At 38.7% G+C, this 21,344-nt stretch overlaps 1 protein-coding gene across 2 annotated transcripts in view; it reads right to left on the reverse strand.

Annotated features, from left to right (window-relative positions):
• The window catches only part of DGKH (diacylglycerol kinase, eta), a 71,300-nt gene extending 54,397 nt beyond the window's left edge, over positions 1-16,903 (reverse strand). For both annotated transcript variants that reach the window (XM_010576472.1, XM_010576483.1), the window contains exon 1: positions 16,855-16,903. The gene's annotated coding sequence lies outside the window, so the exon portion shown is untranslated. The remainder of the gene's footprint in view (positions 1-16,854) is intronic.
• Between the last annotated feature and the right edge of the window lie 4,441 nt (positions 16,904-21,344).

Here is a 21,344-nt window from a genome sequence, read left to right on the forward strand (position 1 = left end):
ACATACATAAATTTAAAACAGAACTTTCTATATAAAACTCAGTATAAGAACACATACAAATCTTTATAAAAAGACACAGAAAACAAAAGCAAACAGCTGAAATCATATCCTACTAGGATGATTGAATGAATTCCTGGAACAAGTTGATACTGGGGAGTTTTCAGTGGTCTGGAGTTGGATTCTAGAAATGTGAAAATTCTGTATCTAGGAGGTCCAGAGTATAAGCTGTTTTCCCCTCTCCCTCACCAGTAGAAAAATAATTAAAATAACAGGAAGGCACCAGAAACTATCAGCTAACTCCCACTGAAATTATTTTGAGCAGTGCACAAAAATAGACGAAGCAGTTACTTACATAGCAAAGAATTTAAAACAAAATAAGTATATTAAATTAAAGTTATTTGGTTTGTTGTAGGAAGTCTGAAAAATAAAATTACATCCTTTATCAGTCTTATGCATAAATCTGTTGCATAGTATGTACCACCCACACTTGCAAATTACTTAAGTAAAACAAAGAAAGGACCACCAAAAAATGATAGCTCTGAGTACTGTTTTAAACACTACAGGCTAGATATTGTAACATTTGCACAATATTAGTAAACACTTATCTACAGCTGTATTTACTTACCCAATCTCTGCCGTAAATAGTCTCTAGCCTTGATTTGTCCTATCCACTTCTTCATTAAACTGAGCTGCACTTTAACATATCTCAGAGGCAACGTAACTGAAGTGCAGCAAGCTGCAAGTCACATGGAGGGGAGGCAAAACCCTGTAGGCTTTCTTTTTTTTTTTTTTTTTTGCCTTTTTTTTTTTTGATGTACTCACTTCACATGGAATGGAATAGTTTCTCTGTTTTCTATTTCCTTCAATCTTGCTTAAGCTTTTTAATAAGGTTTATTAGTAGCTCTCCGCAGCTCTTCCTAAAGAACAGTTAATGCAAAGAGCAATGCTTCTCTCATTAGTTTGGAGCCAAACAGACGCTTTATTACTTCAAAATGTTTTTCTAGGCCAGGTCATCAAATGAAGCCCAGAAAAGCCATTAAATCATAATATAACCCTGGCTCCAACAACAATCAGCATTCTGCTGGAATTTCCAGGTTTCAGTGGACTCAGAAATTTTATTTGGGCAAATACACCCACCAGATTATTTCCTATTATATAGCATGACATTATAATACAGATTAAGTAAGGACAAGTCTATCCAAAACTCTGCACTTTGCATCCGTCCTTCCCCCATACTTATTGCTAACCTGCAACCAGATGCTGTGAAATGCCCTTAAGCAACAACAGCTGCATTTATTGCTGAAGGCTCCTGACAATCTTGATCTTTTCAAGTAATATTTCTTTAATTACTTATGTCTTTAATACTACTGAGCACAGAAATCCCCTGTGCACCCCCCACTCTTCCCTCCCAAGATCAAGTATGTGTTCAGTTGTTCACACATACTTACCTAGTGCCAATGGAGATGCCCTTTGGTATCCAAAGCATCAGCACAGGGCAGGTAAATACAACAGAGGACCATAGCACCCAAAACAGTAGCTATCAATAACCCAGGTGGGACACCAAAGGTCCTCTCAAAAGGTACTACACACCCATGTAGCGGCAACCAAGCCATGTCGCCAACCACTGCTAACTAATGTATGTAAACATACCAGAAATTCCTATATCCCAACTTCTTATTAAGTTCAGAGCATGATAAACTTAATGAAGTTCAGAGCATTTCAACAGTCTAAAAGTTAAATTATACACTGAGGATCACATGAACGTGGGATCAATTATTACTAGTGCTATAAAAACAAAGTGGAAAGTTGTAAGACATACATACTTGTAAATACAGAATCTATAACATGATTATACTAGATATTCTGTTTGATTTACCTATTTTTAACAACAAACTTCAAGAAGGTATACGAAAACATGAAAACAGACAAAATGCATTATATGCAAAAAATATCAACAATGCTTGAAATTTTTCTTAAAAAAAAAAGAGAGAAACTAAACAGTCCATTTAGGTTCTCATCTACTTCAGTCTACAAAATCACGGAGAAGATGTACTCTTGTTATTTATTACATATTTCACATAACATAAGAACTCAGGGAAGCAAGGAAATTATTAGCAAACAACAAGAAGTGTTTTTTCCTAAATGTAATGCATTAGTTAGGCTTGAAAAGTATTCCCAAAGGATGTTGAGGAGACCATAAGCATAAATGTCTTAAAAGGTATTTGACAAATTCATCACGAATAGATGCATCACATACATACTATAAAACACAATATCCAAAACCTTCAACTTAGCAAGTCCTCAAAATTCAACAGTGAGCTAACTCAGTATAGCTGTTCTTGCTTGTCCTAAACTGAGAATGACTTCCTATACTATCTTATTTGCATTTACGCAAAAGGCATGCTTTCTTATGGATGCTTACAGAAAGTTATGATCAACTAACTGAAGTGGGATGCTTAGAGTGCATTCATTAAAGACAGCTGAACCTGTATGCAGACATAATCAAAATTAAAATGGATTTAATTGTTGTTAAAACTATTTTCCAGATATGTAAATTTGGATTTTACTAGTAATCTTATCTCATTGCATTCAAAGTCCTGTATCTTTTCTTTTACTGACCAAACTCAGTATCTTTTCTTCTATTACATATCACCTTTTTTTAAAATTAGTGCTTGCTGCCCCAATTATTATTTCTATATTACTGAATATGCTAAACTCTCAACAGACAAGAAGAAATTGTAAAATACAATGACAAAGGAAGTGTCACAGGAACCACTGGAAGACCATTGAGGTAACGTATCTTGGAGAAACTCAGGTGCTAATGATTCACACGCTGACAAAGCAGGAGACAAATCAAGAAGGATGAAGACAGACAAAAGGCCTAAAAATAAATAAATCAAGCAGATTTCATTTAGAAGATTAAGTTACTTTGAAAATTTTCACTGTTGTCTAGTAGCCAAGAAGAAGTCATTGCTGATTTTGGAAAAAGAGAGTTATCAAAGCCAGATACTGCAGTATATTGGAAAGTAATGAAATTGAGGTAGTGGGAATAAAAAACGCCTTTAACGCAGGAAGTATAGGCAAAGAGTGAGCATATACAGTTTTAAAAGTTGTAGGCAAACAACACAAGTCCTAGAACATCATAGGGAATAAAGAAAGTCTGGATAGGAAGAAAAATGGCCCATTACTGCGATAATGTTCCTGTTCTGTTCAGAAAAACAGGGGGCTTTTTGAGTAGGGAATGAAGGAGAGAAGAAGAGGACATTGCTCAGTCTGCCACCACATAGGTCTTGCCATAAATTGGGATTTTCACACATGCTGACACTAGGATAATTTGGCTTCTAAAAATACACACATAGTCATGTATACGTACATACACATATGGAAATTACTTTGATGAAAATTACACAGTCAAGTTTTGGGCTGCTACTGCAACTTTTTCTTCAGACAGCACCTATTAGGAGCAAGCTTAACATCTTGAAAGGAAATAAAATTGCCATTAAATTCAGCGTATATTTGAAAGCACCTTTCACTTTCAAAGGGGCTAACTTTACCGGTAACATTCTATTTGCTTTCAACCCAATTGGTTTAGACTTATGACCTGTAAAACAAAATCATAGAGTTTATTTAAAGCCTATTGCCTAATTTTTAACATATTTTACCATATTTAGCAATATGTAAGAAAATACAGTTCCCAAAGCTTGGTGGCTACATTTCTGATTTCTGTTACCGATTCAAAGAAAAATGCAGACACTACATTTGCTAATCGAGAAAAGAATGGTCTTCATCTAAGCAGCAACACACCAGCTGTTGTAAAGCACCCCACTGCCTGCAACATGATATTTGCATTAAGGCACCTTCTGCTGCCCTAAACTATTACCAGGCATTACACTAATAGCACTTTGTATGGCCGATCTTGAATTGACTTAGTAATGTAGAAACAGCACTTAGAATCTGAAATGGGTGGGGAAATGGTTTTCCTGTTCTTTGAACAGATATTTTTAAAATATCTTTCTGGAATTAATGAAGAGAGGGCGATATAAAGAGAGACAGCATCCCCCACCTCTCCTCTTAGGGACCGCACCCGATGCCTGGGGCACGAACGCAACAGATTTAACGCTCTGTAACTTCTCTGTGCTTCTAGACATCGGCAAGTGAGTTCTGGCAAATACCAGGATAATATCTTACGCCTCCCTTGCTTTCTGTCTGCCCCTGCATTTCCCTGTCCTCATGCAGGTGGGTCCATATGAATGCAATGGATGAATGCATCTCCATCACAGTGGTGGGAGGAGACTGCTGCGGTCGTTGATGCTCCCGTACCTACCAGAACTTGTCTGCAAAAATCACGGTGCTAACAGTTGGGCAGCTTTCTACAGTACTTTAATTTCTTGAATTCAGGATACTAAATAAATTACAACAGTTCCGTCACTGTCAAAGGTATAGTTGGGGCTTTATGGTGAATCGTCACTATTATTTTTCAAGATGAGCCAAGCCAGGCTAAACTATAAATTACAAAGGGAGCAGAGGATTTAAAAGCAAGGCGAGTAATAAATGGCTATTATATTTGCCTGAGTACAATACAGAATTTATAATCAGAACAATTAGCTCTGTCTACTTCACTAAAATGTTGCTTTCCTCTTTTTGCTGGCCTTCTCCTATCTCACTATTGCCAAGCTCACAAGTAATGAAGTAATGTGTGGGTTTGGCCCCTGCAATAAAAAACTCTTAAGAGGGGCAAGAAAGGGGTTAGTCCCACACAGCATCTCCTGCACCAGTACACCAGGACAAGTGGGCTTAACTAAAAGGCAGGACAAAAGCAGTTACGTTACAGAAACAGGTATAAGGTCTACCCTGACTTCACTCTGCAGTAGAATCCAGCCTGGGTAATTTAGGTGGCCTTGCCTTGTACCACATCTAGGAAAAAATGCAGAGGCACCTCCCAGAACACATCCAGGCACATGAAGGACAAGAAAGTGATGGGGAGTAGTCAGCACGGCTTCACCAAGGGGAAGTCATGTTTGACCAAGCTGATAACTTATGATGAAATGACTGGCTTGGTGGATGAAGAGACAAAGGTGGATATCATCCACCTTGCCTTCAGTAAGGCCTTCAGAACTATCCCTTAAGGTCCTCATAGAGAAGCTGACGAAGGATGGGCTGGATGAGCAGACAGTGAGGTAGATTGAAAACTGGCTGAATGGCCGGGCCCAGAGGTTGAGAGGCCCAGAGGTTACTGGTGATCTGTAACACAAAGGCTAGTTGGAGGCCAGTAACTAGCAGTGTACCCCAAAGGTCAATACTGGGTCCAGTCCTGTTTAACATCTCCATTAATGATCTTGATGATGGGGCAGAGTGTACCCTCAGCAAGTTTGCTGATGACGCAAAACTGGGAGGAGTGGCTGATAGGCCAGAAGGCTGTGCTGCCATGCAGAGGGACCTCAACAGGCTGGAGAAACGAGGTGACAGGAACCTCGTGAAGTCCAACAAGAAGTCCAAAGTCCTGAACAGCCCCAGGCACCTCTGTATGCTGGGGGCCACCCAGCTGGAAAGCAGCTTGGCAGAAAAGCCCCTGGGGGTCCTGTTGGCCAACAAATTGAAGACGAGCCAGCAAAGAAGGCCAATGGTATCCTGGGCTGCATCAGAAGGAGTGTTGCCATCAGGTGGAGGGAGGTGATCCTTCCCCTCTCCTCAGCACTGGTGAGGCCACACCTGGAGCGCCGTGTCCAGTTCTGGGCTCCTCAGTACAAGAGACATGGACATGCTGGACACAGTCCAGGGAAGGGCCACAAGGAACATGAAGGGACTGGAGCATCTGACATATGAGGAGAGACCGAGAGAGCTGGGACTGTTCAGCCTGGAGAAGAGAAGGCTCAGGGGGATCTTATTTATATGTGTAAATACCTGAAGGGAGAGTGCAAAGAGGACGGAGTCGTGCTCTTTCCAGTAGTGCCCAGTGACAAGCTAAGAGGCAATGGGCACAACCTGAAACACAGGAGGCTCTGTGTGAACATCAGGAAACACTTTTTTTCTGTCAGGGTGAGCACTGGCACAGGTTTCTCAAGGCAGTTGTGGAGTTTCCATCCTTGGAGATACTGAAAAGCCGTCCAGACATGGTCCTGGGAGCCTGCTGTAGGTGGCCCTGCTTCAGCAAGGGGGTTGGACCAGATGACCTTCACAGGTCCCTTCCAAGCCCCAAACCACTCTGTGATTCCGTGAAAACAGAATCCAGGTAAATCAAGTAATCCAGTTACAACATGTCCAGCCTCAAACTGTAAAACTGATGCAAAAAGCATCCAGCAAAGGTCACTTTGTCAGAAACCTACAGTTCCCCAAATTTGATCTCATGTATCCAACATCAACCAACTGCTAATAGAAAAATATTATTCCTTCAGAAGTATAACTTTATAATGAGGCAGTTACAAGAAGCAGGGTAGGAAAGTGTCATGAATTAGAAATCTATCTTAAATCAGTATTTAAATATAGCAAAAACAATAAACCATTCTTGTAAATGTAAACTGGAAACTGCTATATATAGTTCAAGGCCTGCACGTTTCTTTAAAGTCCTTACATAAAGATTTGTTAAGCACTGCTGTGCCCTTAGCCCCAGCTTCACCGGCTCATTACACGTCTATCAGATGGGATGGCTTCTGTGCTTAAAAGAAAACATTTAGTTATATAATTAATGGCATTAGGTGCAAAGTTATACAAAATAAAAGAGCAAGTGACTATTTTTTTCGTCTGTAATAACAGTTGCCTGTTTAAACATGATCCAGCTGCTTGAAGCAGGAAATTTATTCAAAGTTTACACCAATGGCTTTGTTTATAGAATTATTTGGTATACAGGAACTGCATGGAGGGACATTTTTAAGGTTTCTCCAGGTATTTTAACCACTTTTAAAGCAAGAGGAGAAAGAAACACCAGAGAATAGGTAAGTGTAAAACTGCAGGAAGAACGGAAACTGGCAATACTCAGTGCTTCTTCTCCAAACACCCCAACTGCTTCACTGGTGCTATACCAGGAGTTCAGACAAGGAAATAAAAGGTATTTTTGATGCATTTGCTTCTATGCAAATCTTCTTACCTTGTTTTGCAAATTAAAGAAACTCTTAGAAAACTAAAGGAAGAAAAAGAAACATTTTCTGTGAGCTATTTTAGAAAAATCCTGCTTAAGCTCGAAATCAGTGGAAAACAAGCTCCAGGCAAATGTAACTAGAACCAGAATGTACAATATAGCCCAGAATGGTCACATTTTTAAGCATCCCCTTGTTTTCCTCTTCTGAAAACTGTTCAGCTTTCTTGTAATACCTCAATCCCAAGCGATTTATCTATGGATTTTAGCCTCACAGTTGAAATGCTTTATTGCTTTTTCATAATGAAACTTAAAGCTTCAACGTCTCCAGACACTCTAGGGAAAGGGAGGCAGCACATCAAGTCAGAGCTAAGGAGCTTAAAACTTGAAAGTCACACCCAAAGCTACCCAAAGAGCTCTCAGCTTCATTACGGTTTTTTTGTCACTGTCAGAGGGCGGGGGAAAATGAGCAAATGCTAAATGGAGGAGAAAAACCTAAGTGCATCACAAGTGCACACTAATTGCTTTTGTCTAATTTTTTTTCCCCTCGGCATATTAATTTGCTATTTCAGTTTTTGTTTTGTTTCTAAGCTGCCTGAATATAGAAAAAAAAAAAACAAAAAACAAAACACTGAGTGGAAAATTGAACAAAATGGAAAACAAAGCACTTCCCCTCTCTTTCTGTGGTTTGGGTATTGCTCAGGCTGGGAGCATCAAAAAGCCTTCGTCATTTCGAGGCTAATCAGTATCTGTATGAAACAGCAGATAGTTCACAACTAGGAAAAAACTAAATCCATCCCAAGAGTTAGCTACCCATGCAAAGCTGAGTCACACTGGTGAGGCCAGCACAGGAACTTGAGCTGTTTCCAGCCATATTCTACCTCCCGGAGAACACAAGAGGCCCCGAGATCTTCACGGATGTCACTCCAGGACCTCTGTCAGCCCCGCGCTAGACTGCAAACAGGGCACAGGGAATGTCTGGATATGCCATTCCCCCATCTTGAAATGGTGCCATGCACTGACCCTTCTGATAATGCCAATAGCAAAATTTAAAACGCAACGTTACTGAGAGTGGGATTCGGCTCGCAGAGGAAGGCACTTTAAGTAAAGACATCTGCAAATCTGTCTGAACTCCCACCATCAATCAGTGTATACTGTTAGCAATGTTAACACTCAACTGGAACGCAAAGGAAATTTCAAAGTGTACCCAAACACAGGAAATTACTGCACATCTAAAGGATAAATATGATGTAAAGTATGCTGAGAGGAATCCTAAGGATAGCACCGCACAGTACATAGCACTTCACTGATATTTCTTTTGTTTTCCTTCACACAAATGATTTCACAATATTAACGTAAGCTCATTATCCATACCTGGATCACTATTATTATTATTATTGAAATTAGTATGCAATTAAGTTAAGATACACATATAGCAGAGGTTCATGCAAACTAAAGAGTGTTCACACAAGACTGTGTTCAGTCAAGTAAATTTTATGTGTAAACTATTTGAATTTTGGTTTATGTAAATTCATCAAGAAACAGAAACACGTTTCTAAACACAAATCCATTCCTTTCGTGTCCCTGTGGTTTTTAAAGGGAGAAATCAAGCAAGAGTGTCTCCCTTCAAGGGAACATCATCAGAGACTATATGTAGAAATTTACTCAAAATACATTTTTCAGAAAGGAAAAAAATTGCAGGTAGCTGTGCTCCAGAGTATTCCTACAGAGCAAACCAGAAAGTTTAATCATCCAAGCTACAAACAAGGCAGTGAAAAAAGTCTGCTTAGCAATAGCTGAAACCAGGGGAAACAACCCCAAGCCTGGAACAAGCCAAAGCCTTGAAGGTGGTTGCTGACCCCATGATCCCAGGAGTCTCCCAACACAGGAGTAGCAAGATGATTTCACCAAACTACAGAAATAAGAAAGATGGTGAAAGAGAAGCAGCAGAAAGCCCAGAATAGGTCAGTGCGCCCTTTAGGTGAGTGGCCCTCAGAAAAAAACAGACTGAGGTAGAAGAGTGTCTGAAAGAGGCTTGAGGCTATAAGGAAACCATCTCCTGGTGTCCACTGAGACTGAACTGCAGTAAATTGGATTTTGTAAGAAAGCAGGACAGCATCAGAGAAATACTTCCACTGACATCCATAAGCTTTTCTGCTCTTAAACAAAGCTCAAGACCCTGAACTCTGGGCAAATTGAGATTCAGTAATAAAACTGAATTGATGTTAGATTATTTAAATAAGAAAAAAACAGTATTAAGATAATTTTTCCCAGCTTTGGGACTATCTCTCTTTATCTCTGATACTCTGAAAGACAGAAGATTGGAGTGTCCAAACCCAAAGATGAAAGGTTTTAAACTCCTTTGGGAAAAGGCTCTTCTCATTTCCTCTTGATGTGGCTTGGGGAAGGTTAAGCAGTTCTCACATTCCCTGAAGTTCTTGTAGTCCCAAAAGTCTCAATAACAACTGAAAAAAAATCTGGGTGGCAAGAAAGTAAGCAAAATATGTTCAAGTCTAAGAAATTAACACTCTCTCTCCAATACACTGCAAAAGTCTGGCAACACATTCTGTTTTCCAAGCCCATCGTGAATATTAAAAGTTAATTTTCTAAAATCAATTAGAAGCAGCTAATCTCAATGACGAGCAGAAAGTTAACTGATGTCAGAAGCAGCAGGGCTGAAATAAACTGCTAAAAAGCAATACGCCTTCAGGCCCAGTTGTAATATTCAACTTGAAATTCTGACGAATAGAAAGAATTGAGTTTCCAGTACAACCAGGCAACTTCCCATTAAAAACAGTGGCTGTACAGGAGGATTCAAAGATGAAAAGAATTGGTTTCTGCTTTAAGCTGGTTCCACATAAACTACATGCCAGTAAACTTTACATCCCTGGCCAAGATGTAGGATACACTACATTCAGAAATATGGATAGGAAATAGGGTAATCAGACTTCTGGAAGAAAACAATATAAACTGGAAGAAAACAATATAAATGTTAAATACAGCTGAAGCACAGTTGCTCCAATGGAGTATTTGGCCTCACTAACCTATAAAAAATACCTAACCATCTCAAAATAATAGGTCAAAGGAAAATCAGCAAATATAAATGTTTAGTTTTTCAAAATCTATCCAGATTTACAGAATATCAAGAAAATCGCAGACAACTGGACAATTTTTTTGTTTGTTTAAAAATATATTAAGCAGAACCCTCTGCTTTCAGGCCAAAGTGAACTGGTAAGTCTGACCAAGAAAATGGAAATCAGAGGAAAAAAACCTTTAACTTTTTGTTACAAAATTACATTCAGGGACTAACTTTAATGAAATGCCATTCATGTTTCATTTTGTTCTTTATATAATATGAAAAAAAGATTTAAAACCAAAATTTAATCCCTTCAATTTAAACTAAATTAAGTACTTCTGTTCAAAAAAGTTAAAACATCAGGTTGACCCATTATTATTTTTAGTTCAGTCATTGAACTGAAAAGACCAATTATTTTTATGTCCTGATCATGCGATGAGATGAAAAGCTAAGGGATGTAAAAAAAGTAAGCAGGAATAATAAGGATTTTTAATATGGGGAAAGATTAATAGATAAGCACCTTATTATCCTCTTACAAAATTTTGTGGCACAATTCTTAAATGGGACGAGAAGTGTAAATTAGTGATACAGAAACATTTACAGACAGCACAAAATTTTGATTACTTAGTTGCCTCCCTTGATCACCAAGGCACTTCAGAGCGAGCCAAACAAGGTATTAAACAGACAGTACAGTGACTTGAAAAAGTTCTACGTTAGTAAAAACAAAAAAATACACACCAGAGAAAAACCACAGAAGCATAGAAGTATTTATGAATTACAGACTGCTCCAAATTAACAGGAAAGGCATCTTAGTATCATTATAGAGGATAAAAAAATGTGTAAGTTGTTGCTGCTGCAGAAAACTGAAAAAAAATATGGGATACGTTGTTATTTTTTTTTGTTATTTATATTATTACAAATGTAAATGAGCATTAATTTAGAAAACGGTCCCAAATATTCGTGACTTGTGCTCCCTAAGTGCCAAACTGGTCACTTCGCTTACAAGATGATGATGCAGAATAATAGTCAGAAGAACAGCAAGAATAGTTAAGAGTATAGAAGAACGTTTACAAAGATTATTTATCCTGGAAAATAGTCAAATCAAAAGGAGGTAATAAAAAACATAAAATAAAGAAGAGATGCTTTATAGGTTTCTGCTCCCTTTGCCTCATAACACTAGGTGAGAATACTTAATTAAAGCCCAGCACCTTAAGAGTTCTCCAAGGAAGTATTTTTCCACAGAATAAATAATGAGACTCTTTGGTCTATATGCTCTATAGCATTACTAAAACCAAGAAATCAGCAAAAATTTATCATATTAGACATTTTTGCAAGCGTACCCAGAATCCTAGTAATCAGTGTTATTGGCTGGAATATAAAGTCTCATTTCCAGCCAATTTCTAATTACTAAGAATTGCAGTAGGCTTTCCAGGACAGCAGATCTGTCTACTGCAGCTTCCTCCCTCTCAAGATGACCACATTCAGAAGATGCATATTCAACAAAAAGTACTTGATTCAGCACCTCATTCAGAAAGCTGAAAGCAGGGATCTACCTTTTAGATGCCCTGGATGACAAAGCTCCTATCATAGCTAAGGGAGAGTTAGTTAATAATCGGTGAAGTCTGTACTGAATTGAGCAATTAAGGGAATCTGCTTTAAAGACCTATTAATCTTATCCTAGATACCTAAATTTAGGGGTCTAGAAACCCATCATTGATTCCCACCCTGAAGTTAAGGCAAGCTGAATCCCCATCCTGAGTATCATCTAGTATGTTAATTCTCATATTCCTGGAGGGCACCTTCCAGAACAACAGTGAAATTACTTCCTCTGTTATTCTCAGAAGCAATTAGATAACAGAATGAATCAAGCCAGGGCTTTCACTTTTCTGAATATACATATAGTAAGAAATTGAGTGTCCATGGCTTTGCGTAATTCTTAGATGCACTAGAATTTGGCCTAACCCAAATCAAATGTCTAAAGCCAGCTGTCCGAAGTAATGCCTCAAAGCCAGTATTTCAACCCTAAAATTATTATTTTCCATCACATTTATCACAAAAACCCGTAACTGAATTAAATGTTTCAATTTACATTTCAACATCAGTTTGCATGGATTAAATATAGGTGCTGCCACACAATGCCTGTGCATTTTATATGAGACTCTAGGATAGATTTATAACAACCCAGGCCATTTTATACAACCATATGGCTCAACAACTGAAAGGCAGCATGGCTGACATCTACAGAATTTTTTCCTCGCCAACGTGCATCAGTTCTTCATCATCAAAAGCAAGGCAGAGGTAGAAACCTACGCCAAAAGCTAAGCTGCCGAAATCTCCTTGTAATTACAGTTTATAATCACCTTTGATGCCCTGAGGAACTTCATTAATTGAATGTGCCTGTTCAAGAATCATTTTAGTATTTAAAAATCCCATTCCTTACACCTATTAGAACAAAAGCATGCCACCAATGTTCCACATGCCCATGCTTGCATGCTGGAGAGCACTACTCAGCCTCATTCAGTCTCAAGTCTTGTTCTGAGAACATTAAAGAGATTTTTCTAAATGCACTTGAGATATCAACAAGCCATTTTCCATCCCTGCAAACCAAAAGGCATATGGAGTTACAGCTCTCAGCAGAACTGGTCACTGCTCCATCTGCTTGCGTGCAATAAGGTTGGAGAAGACTGATTCATCCCCAAAGTGTCCCCAGAGAGGTAACGTGCTGTGCAACTACACTCCTCGGGCTGTGCCGAGATAACATAAACCACCCTCCGAGGCAGAAGCAAAGCCCTGTGGAAAAAAAGTTCAGCAGAGTACCCAACACCATTACGAGGACTCAGCACCCACCCACGCCACTGAACTACAGGCATGGGGTGAGCAAGAGCCCCCATGGGCTCCTGATGTGGCCGATGGAGAGGGTGATGCACAGCCTTAATGGGCTGAACCGGCTTCTCGAACCTCTTCTCTCTCTTCCCACAGGCTTAGGAGACTGGTACCTAACAAGCAAGTAGGAAGAATCTGGTCTTGAGGGTCTCACAGAAAGACTCTGAAGTCAAGGGACACCTTCTCCTCTATTTAATAGCCTCTAGATGAGGATGCTCAGAACTACAAAATGTCTACAGTCTATTACAAGGCACCCTAGTGCAAGCTTGTGCACTAGGAACTATTTGCTAGAAATGAGTCAGCTGTTCATTGAAAAGTAATATCATCAGCAATAAAGAAAAAAATGAAACAGATGAGCTGGTTTAAGCTTAGCAGCTTCTCATTTTAATTAGTAGATATTTATTTATCTCAAGTTTCCCCTTAACCTCAGTTTGTTTGTAGTAAGAAAGGAAAAGTAATTCTGGTGAATAAACACTGATATTTAGTTACATAAAATATTCTACAAGCATGCGCATTACAAATAAACTCAACCTTAAATCTGTGTGTTATGACTAATTTCAGACTTGAGTTTTATCCAAAAAAAGAGCATGGAAAATCTTGACACGCACACCTCTGTCTCTAAACAGACAAACTAGAAAGGGCAAAAGGCGGCAAACCAGTAGCTTCTACAAGCTGGGGGTGGGAGATTGAGGGGAGAAGGGGGGGATTTAAGTGAAACAACAAAAGGGTTTGTATAAAAATAATTAACTCATTTTAATGTAAATTTTTAAAAGTGTGTTTTCCTGGAAAAATCATTGGGTGTACATTCCATCTACGTAAGTTTGTGTTAAAAACATTCTCTATTGGGACAAAGAAACAAGAGGAGTACATTAACTAGAGAAAGCTAAAGTGAAGGATTTATTTTTTGCTTTTTCAACAAAGAGAAAGCTAACAGAGGACTTAGAACATAAAGAAAAAAATAAGTAATTTTAAGAAAGGCTGGATTATCTTTCTTAAGATGGAAGGAATAAAAAGCAAAAAGAAATTTTTTTTTTATTATTTATAAAGAGTATTGCTGGAAAGCTAACCCCCCCCCCCCCCCCCCCCCCCGACTCCAAACCACTGCAGGCAACGCCAGAGATGTCTTACTTCACTGAGCTGTGTTGCTGGGAGACTGGGTTAGGCAAACACAAAGAAAGAAGCCAAAAGATTAAATGAGATGACGACTATTACCATATTTCACAGTCAAATCAGATGACACTTCAATCCAGGAGAGCTATAAATCCAAATAATTTTTCAAAATGAATTTGAAGACTCCTCAGAGAAAACAGTTTGCCTTAAATTACCCAGGACATGAAAATAAATAGTGTCTCCAAAGCTGTTAAAGCTGTAGCCCCTGAGATACCTTTTTTCACTACCATCTTCCCCAGAATTCTTGATACTAGATACAAAACATGCTTTTGGTGAAGAATGAGGTACTGAGTGGGTCTAAAGGATTATAAAGGATACCAAAACACCAAACATTGTAAGGAAAAAAAAAAGGGGGAAAGAAAAAAAAAGAACCCAAAACATGCCACTTTTCTTCTCCACATAAAATTACACCAAGATCATAGAATCACAGAATATCTCAAGTTGGATTTGACCCATAAGGATCATCGAGTCCAACTCCCTGCTCCTCCCAGGACTACCTAAAACTAAACCTTATGACTAAAAGCATCGTCCAGACACTCCTTGAACTCTGACAGGCTGGGGACCACTTCCCTGGGGAGCCTGTTCCAGTGAACCTGTTCCAGTTCCAGCCTGTTCTCACCCTCTCAGTGAAGAACCTTTTCCTGACTTCCAACCTGAACTTCCCCTGGCTCAGCTTCATTCCATTCCCTCGTGTCCTATCGCTGGTCAGCAGAGAGAGGAGATCAGCACCTCCATCTCCGCTGACCCTTGTGAGGAAGCTGTAGCCTGCGATGAGATCACCCCTCAGCCTTCTCTTCTCCAAGATGAACAAGCCAAGTGACCTCAGCTGATCCTTCTAAGTCTTGCCCTCGAGACCTTTCACCATCTTGGTTGCCCTCCTCTGGACACACTCTAATAGTTTGATGTCATTCTTATATTGAGGGGCCCAAAACTGCACCCAGTACTCAAGGTGGGGCCACACCAGTGCAGCGTAGAGTCGGACAACCACCTCCCTCGACCAGCTAGCTATGCTGTGCTTGATGCACCCCAGGACACAGCTGGCCCTTTTGGCTGCCAGGGCACACTGTTGACTCATATTCAACTTGCCATCAACCCAAACCCCCAGATCTCTTTCCACAGGGCTGCCCTCCAGCCTCTTGTCCCCCAATTTGTACATATAACCAGGGTTACCCCATCCCAGGTGGAGAATCCGGCACTTGCTGTTGTTCAATTTCATAAGGTTGGTGATTCCCCAGCTCTCTGGTCTATCCAGATCTCTAGATGAATGTCTTATTTCAAGATTCAGCTATCAGTAGTAACATTATAGCCAGAGTTTTCTTAATTTTCTTTTTCCCATAATGGAGGCTACGGTGAAGGAAGTTTGGGTCTTTAAGGCATGCTAAGCCTTATACCCCGTCTTGAACAGTAAGTGACAGTCATGACTGCTGGGATCCTCAACTCATCATCTTTGTATGCCTCATTATTCCTCAGCTATCCTGATGCCTGCATGACAGCTTTACTTTTGGCCAGGAGCAAGGCAGAAGCAGAGCTTCTAAGCAACGGAAAGAACCTCTTAAAAAGGCAAGCTGGTACCTCACACAGCCACACCTTCACCTGAGACCTTCCATCAAAGTAGTCTTTTTAATTGTATTCTTAGTCAGTAAAGTAAATTAGGTTGACATGACAGGCTGGACCATCCAGGCCAACGCAAACATGTCTTTGAAGTACTCTGACTACTTCAGTAGCTGCCTGGGAGGTACCACAGCAACAAAGACCTGATGAAGCTTTCAGGAGGCTTGCATTGGACTGCCTTGGAGAAGAACAACCAACACTGGTAGCATGGACCACCTGTGAAATTAAAATCCTCAGGAAAATGGAAAATCAACATTTTAGAGAATAAAGGGATTTGCAGGTTAAGAAAAATGATGCCACTGCAGTCAGTGGGAGAACTCAAGACCTTCAGAAGGACAACTTTACCCCCAATCTTCCTCACAGCTAGTTCTTGTTCAAAAAATTTGCTTTTCCAGAGGTTAAAAATCAGCAGAGGAACTGTCAGACGTTATCGCTTAGTTCCAATAAAGCAGTTGAACAATAAATGGCAAGACCTGTGTGTAAAACACACTTGTGAACTTACTGAAACAGGGATTTACGAACACTCTTTGTCTCTTATACCAGTATCAGAATCAGGGTACGACTGCGAAGGCAGCTTTTCCGCGTGACTTGGAAGCATACAGGGATATGATCAGCAATGAAAAAAAAAATACACTTCAATATGACAAAACCCCAAAAATGTTATTATAAGAAATTAAAACAATAACACAATTACATTTGAATCAATTCAGCATGTCACCTCAAAGACAAAGTACAGCATAAAAACAAGCTGTACTAATAAGTACTAACAAAGTACTAGTACTGAATCTTTCTGAATTTTTAATGCCTTCTATCATCTTCTTTTGAAGCAACTGTTATCTAACATTCTAATTTCTGATAAAAAAACCCACAGAAACAAAATTGTCAATAGCTGATGTGATATCATTCTGATACATTATACTATTTCCAAATAAAGGATATTTTCTTTCCAAATAGAGGAAAATAAGAAGCAATTCAGAGGATTCTTGATTTTCTTAGTAACAGTCTATCCACAGCTTTCAAGACCAGTATTATAGTGGTTCCATACCGTAAAGCTGTTGTTGACATTTTTTGTGCTCGATTCAGCTACGCTGGCATCTGACAGGTCAACTTCATCAAATATTAGAGACTGTGAATGGAAAAGAACATAAAAACATTAAATATAGTCTGAGTCCACTTTCAGGTATGCTTACAGTCTGTGCTTTCATTTTCTTCTGTCCATTCCTACTGGAAAATAAAATAAGAAAAAAAAAAGTAGTGAAAAAATTGGAAACACTGATGATGTGATAAAACTTCATATTTCACCCCTAAACACAGTCCTATTTGCTGTCTAAGTGGTGCATGAGAGCATAAAAAACTGGCTCCAAAAATATACATTGCTTTAAAATCTCTTTTAAAGAATTTTTTTTTTAAATAAATGCAGCTTTGTGGTGTCTACTGTGTAGCATAAATGTGGTGTCAGAGGAAAGAGATTCACACTTAGCAGAATATAAATTAATTAATCAGTTTTAGGATGGAACTCTAAATTCATGAAGGGCAATCTATGATATGGCAGCCATATGAGAAAAAACAGCTCAAGGGCCTGAAGAGATCCCTTCCACTCCTTTGTCTGATGTTCCAGCAAGAGAAATATATGTCTTCTTTAAACACCCCAGCCTCTGGCAAAGAATTAATTAGGTTCTGTTAAACTCATGATGGATTTTGAAGCACAGAAGGGAAGAGCAACAAAAATGCCTCCCCCTTTTTTTAGCCATACCATGTTCTTCGTCTTCCATGCCATGGGACAGAGAATCGATGTTGGGGGAGTTTCAGCATGTCTGGATTCAACATTACAGAGTATTTGTACAATTGCCTACTCATTACACCTCCTTTTCTCATCTTTATGGCACAGATGACGTTGCCATTCTCAGAGTTCTTATCTGCCATGTTTATTAAGTCTTTATATAGACCGCTCGTGGTAGCGCCATGTGCAGAGAAGTGTGACAACAGAGGTACTTCAGTGCTGGGCTCCCGGGAGAGATGATGTTTTCCTTGATTCGTCCCAGCCACACAACTGTGCACCATGCAATTATAGTCAAACAGTCCTAGAAAGAGACATCTCCATGCCTTAGTAATAGTTTTATTGAGAAAACCAAGCTACACAAGATGATGGAGACCTGAAGCACCTCACATACATCTCCCGGCAGACGCTGCAACCCCGCAGCGTAAAGAAAACTAATGCCCACCTCTACGGACCAGCACAATCTGAGCCAGCCCAAAAAGCCAAAATGCTCTCAGTCCCGGCCCTGAGGGGGAGGGAGCAAATGCTTTCAGAAAGAAGACAAGTAGTCCCCTCTGCCCAACCCCAATTTTCCCACCAAAAATTTCAATTGATGGGAAACAGCTTTTTCCCTTATATATGAGTTTTGGCAGAAAATCTTCCTATCTTGATTTCACATAACCATTTCCATCTCTTTAACAGCAATATGGGCATCAGACTAGAAGAGTTTTAATGGCATTCAGTTTGAAGGATAACTTCTGAACATTATCCAATTTTTACTTTTCTTTTTTTTAATTGTTAGATTTGGCTGCCTGAGAGCCACCCCCCCGAAAAACCCCACAACTCCTTAAGTTATTATTTGTGTGAATAGTCAGAAAGGTTAAAATAACTGTGACAAACTTCACTGAAAAAAAAAAATAAAGAGAAATCACCAGTCTTCCTTAGTTAAAGTTAATTTAACACACTACATCCCATAAAGAGCAGTTTTTTAATACAACAATCACTAACAAATCATTAAATTATTATTATTATTGCACTTATAAATCTAAACAAAACGGCAGTTACAAGTGTATGGCATTAGACACTAATAGCATAGAATTACCTTTGAATCCTTAGCATAGTAAAGGGTACGACCTCGAAGTTTGAAATAACGCTTTTTCCACCTCTGAAAAGAACTGGTTTGCTTCAGTAGTAATCCTTCTTTTATACTTGTCTGAAAAATATGAAAATACAGAAGATAAGGTAAATACATATCTAAATAGCTACACATATAAATGAAAGTTACACTTTTAAAAATTTATGTTCCACCTGATGTAACTACGAATTTATATTTGTTATCTATTCACATTAAATTGAGACTAATTCTCTGGACAACCAGACTTTGCATTGCTATTTTTTAAACAACAACAATGTTGGCAAAATGCTAATTTTACACGTAAATCAAAAAGGCAGTCAAGAGGCATGTAATTATTGTGAAGATGAACACAAATAATTCAGTTGTCTGGATAGCTGCAAACCCACAAATATTAAAGTAAGCAACAACTGATGGTGGCACAATTCAGACAAAAAAAACAATGCTAAAAACCATCTACACAAGGTCATTTCCAGCTCCAAATTTGATTATGTTGAGGGGAAAAACAATTTCCACATAGGCAGTAATTCAACAAGGTAATTAAATGTGTGTCTGATTCAAGCACATGATTTATGCCTTTAAAATAGAGGGAATGATCCAGTATGATGCAAGTCATGCATGACTTCAAGTGCATTGCTGAACTGAAGCCTTCAGCATGAAATCAGCTTACCATTAGGAATAATTATTATACGGAAAGTGTGAGAACAGTAACAGCTAGCATATTTTTACCCGGCAAATATTTTTAGTCAAAAAACCATTTGCCAATCCAAACCTTTCCACTGCAGACTGAACCCTGCCTACATAAAGCCCATTTTTTTAAGTAAGACACAAATTAGTATATTTTAAACGTGTATGCTGCTTTCCCCAGCGTGTGTGGGATTCATCCAACCGATGACAGAAATTCTCCACTTAATCAGATGAAATGACATGACGCAGCATACTAATTGCATGAGTCTCAAAATTCATTTTCTTCAGCTTTGAAACACACAAAGGGTATGAGAAAAAGCAAGTACATTTGGATATTATATTCCAAAATGGTCTCTAATATTTCCAGAATATTTCCAATTTGTAGTGTAATAACATGATGTGAATCTTATAATACAATTTCTAGACAATGGGATATAAACATAACTTGAAGTTATTCTAGAGCTTTTAGAGACTTAACTGAGACCGTCTTGTTATCAGATGTCAAATTCTCCTTAACTTTAATGCAAGTAATAAAAATACAGAAAAAAACAGAAAGCACTTTAACATTCCTACTGTTTCCTTGAATTGAGAAACATTGCTATTACATACATACGTCGCAACCTTTTTTTAGATACTCCTAATGTCACAAACTAAGAATATGGTCCAACGATCACAAAGCAATTGAATTAATGCTCTCAAAAAAGCAACCCTCTCAGATGAAACTTCACAGCTGAAAGTTTGGATTTATCTCACTTCACATGCCAACAACCTGGACCAATGCATTCGGTCAGCCCTCCTGCTCTAGCTAAGGGGTAGCAATTCCCAGCTGAAAGGGTCTGCTCACCACACACCATTTCAAGATTGCTTGCGATTTTCTAACCAGACCCTAAGATAAGCTAGTTTTACCTGATATAAATAGATTTAATCAGTTCGCAAATACAAGCACTTATTCAAAGCTGTCTGTTGTAGTCGTGCAGCACTTCTGTTTCATATCGCTCTCTGAGATTTCAGAAGCTCGTCACATGGGATGGGATTAGATGACTTGTATGTTTATCAAGGGTCGGAAGATGTAAGACCAGAGAAATTCAGTTCCAAGGAAACAGTACTCCACATACACGGCAGGCACTGGCCTACTGGAAAAAATTTCTAACATGGAAGGAAATCCATTTACCCTAAAACTTGCTGTATATACTAGAAGACACAAAACATACATTATAGTGAATATTTTCAGGATTTTTAAAATCTGTTCAGAGAACATAAATATCCCTAAACCTTGAGCTGTTACTCACTAAAGAATTAATTAACTGTTCCATGTAATTTTTATGCCTACCTAAGCCATTTCCCCCTATTTCTACCCACCCTTTAAAACAGCAGTATCCCTAAAATCAAACCAATAACTTCAAAATTGAACCTATTTTGCAAATCAGCCATTTAAAATTAACTCCCTAAAGTTGGCAGTAAATAACAATGCAGGCTCTACAGAATGTAATTTTGTATCAAAATGTTAAAAAAAATACTAGACTGGTAAACATTTACCCAAGAAATGTAAGCACTTCATAAAGTATACATCTGAAGTTTACATTTTACCACCAATAGATATACTAGGCTGAGGCTTGAGCATTTGAAATAGACAATTCCATGGCTGCAGGCATCAAAATTGAGCATAAAGCTTTGGCCCAATACCCTCAATTAACTTCATTTAGCCTTTAAAATGTGCAAAAGACTTCCAGCTGCCAACTGAGTCATTAGGTAATCTGCTAATAATGTTTTCCTGAATCTACACACAACTCACAGCACTTACAGTAATTTGAGATTGGAAGGGACCTCTCAGGTTGTTGAATTTGGGTCCGCATTGTTGACTTCAACTAGGTCACATAAAGTTTTTGAAAAGCATTGATTGGGCTATAGCTACACCTTAAGAGAGTGATCGGTATCTTTTCCTCTCCCAAAGGCAATTAAG

The sequence above is a fragment of the Haliaeetus leucocephalus genome, unplaced genomic scaffold (genome assembly GCF_000737465.1).
Source record: "Haliaeetus leucocephalus isolate CR32 unplaced genomic scaffold, Haliaeetus_leucocephalus-4.0 Scaffold32, whole genome shotgun sequence".
Classification (NCBI taxonomy): Eukaryota; Metazoa; Chordata; class Aves; order Accipitriformes; family Accipitridae; genus Haliaeetus; species Haliaeetus leucocephalus.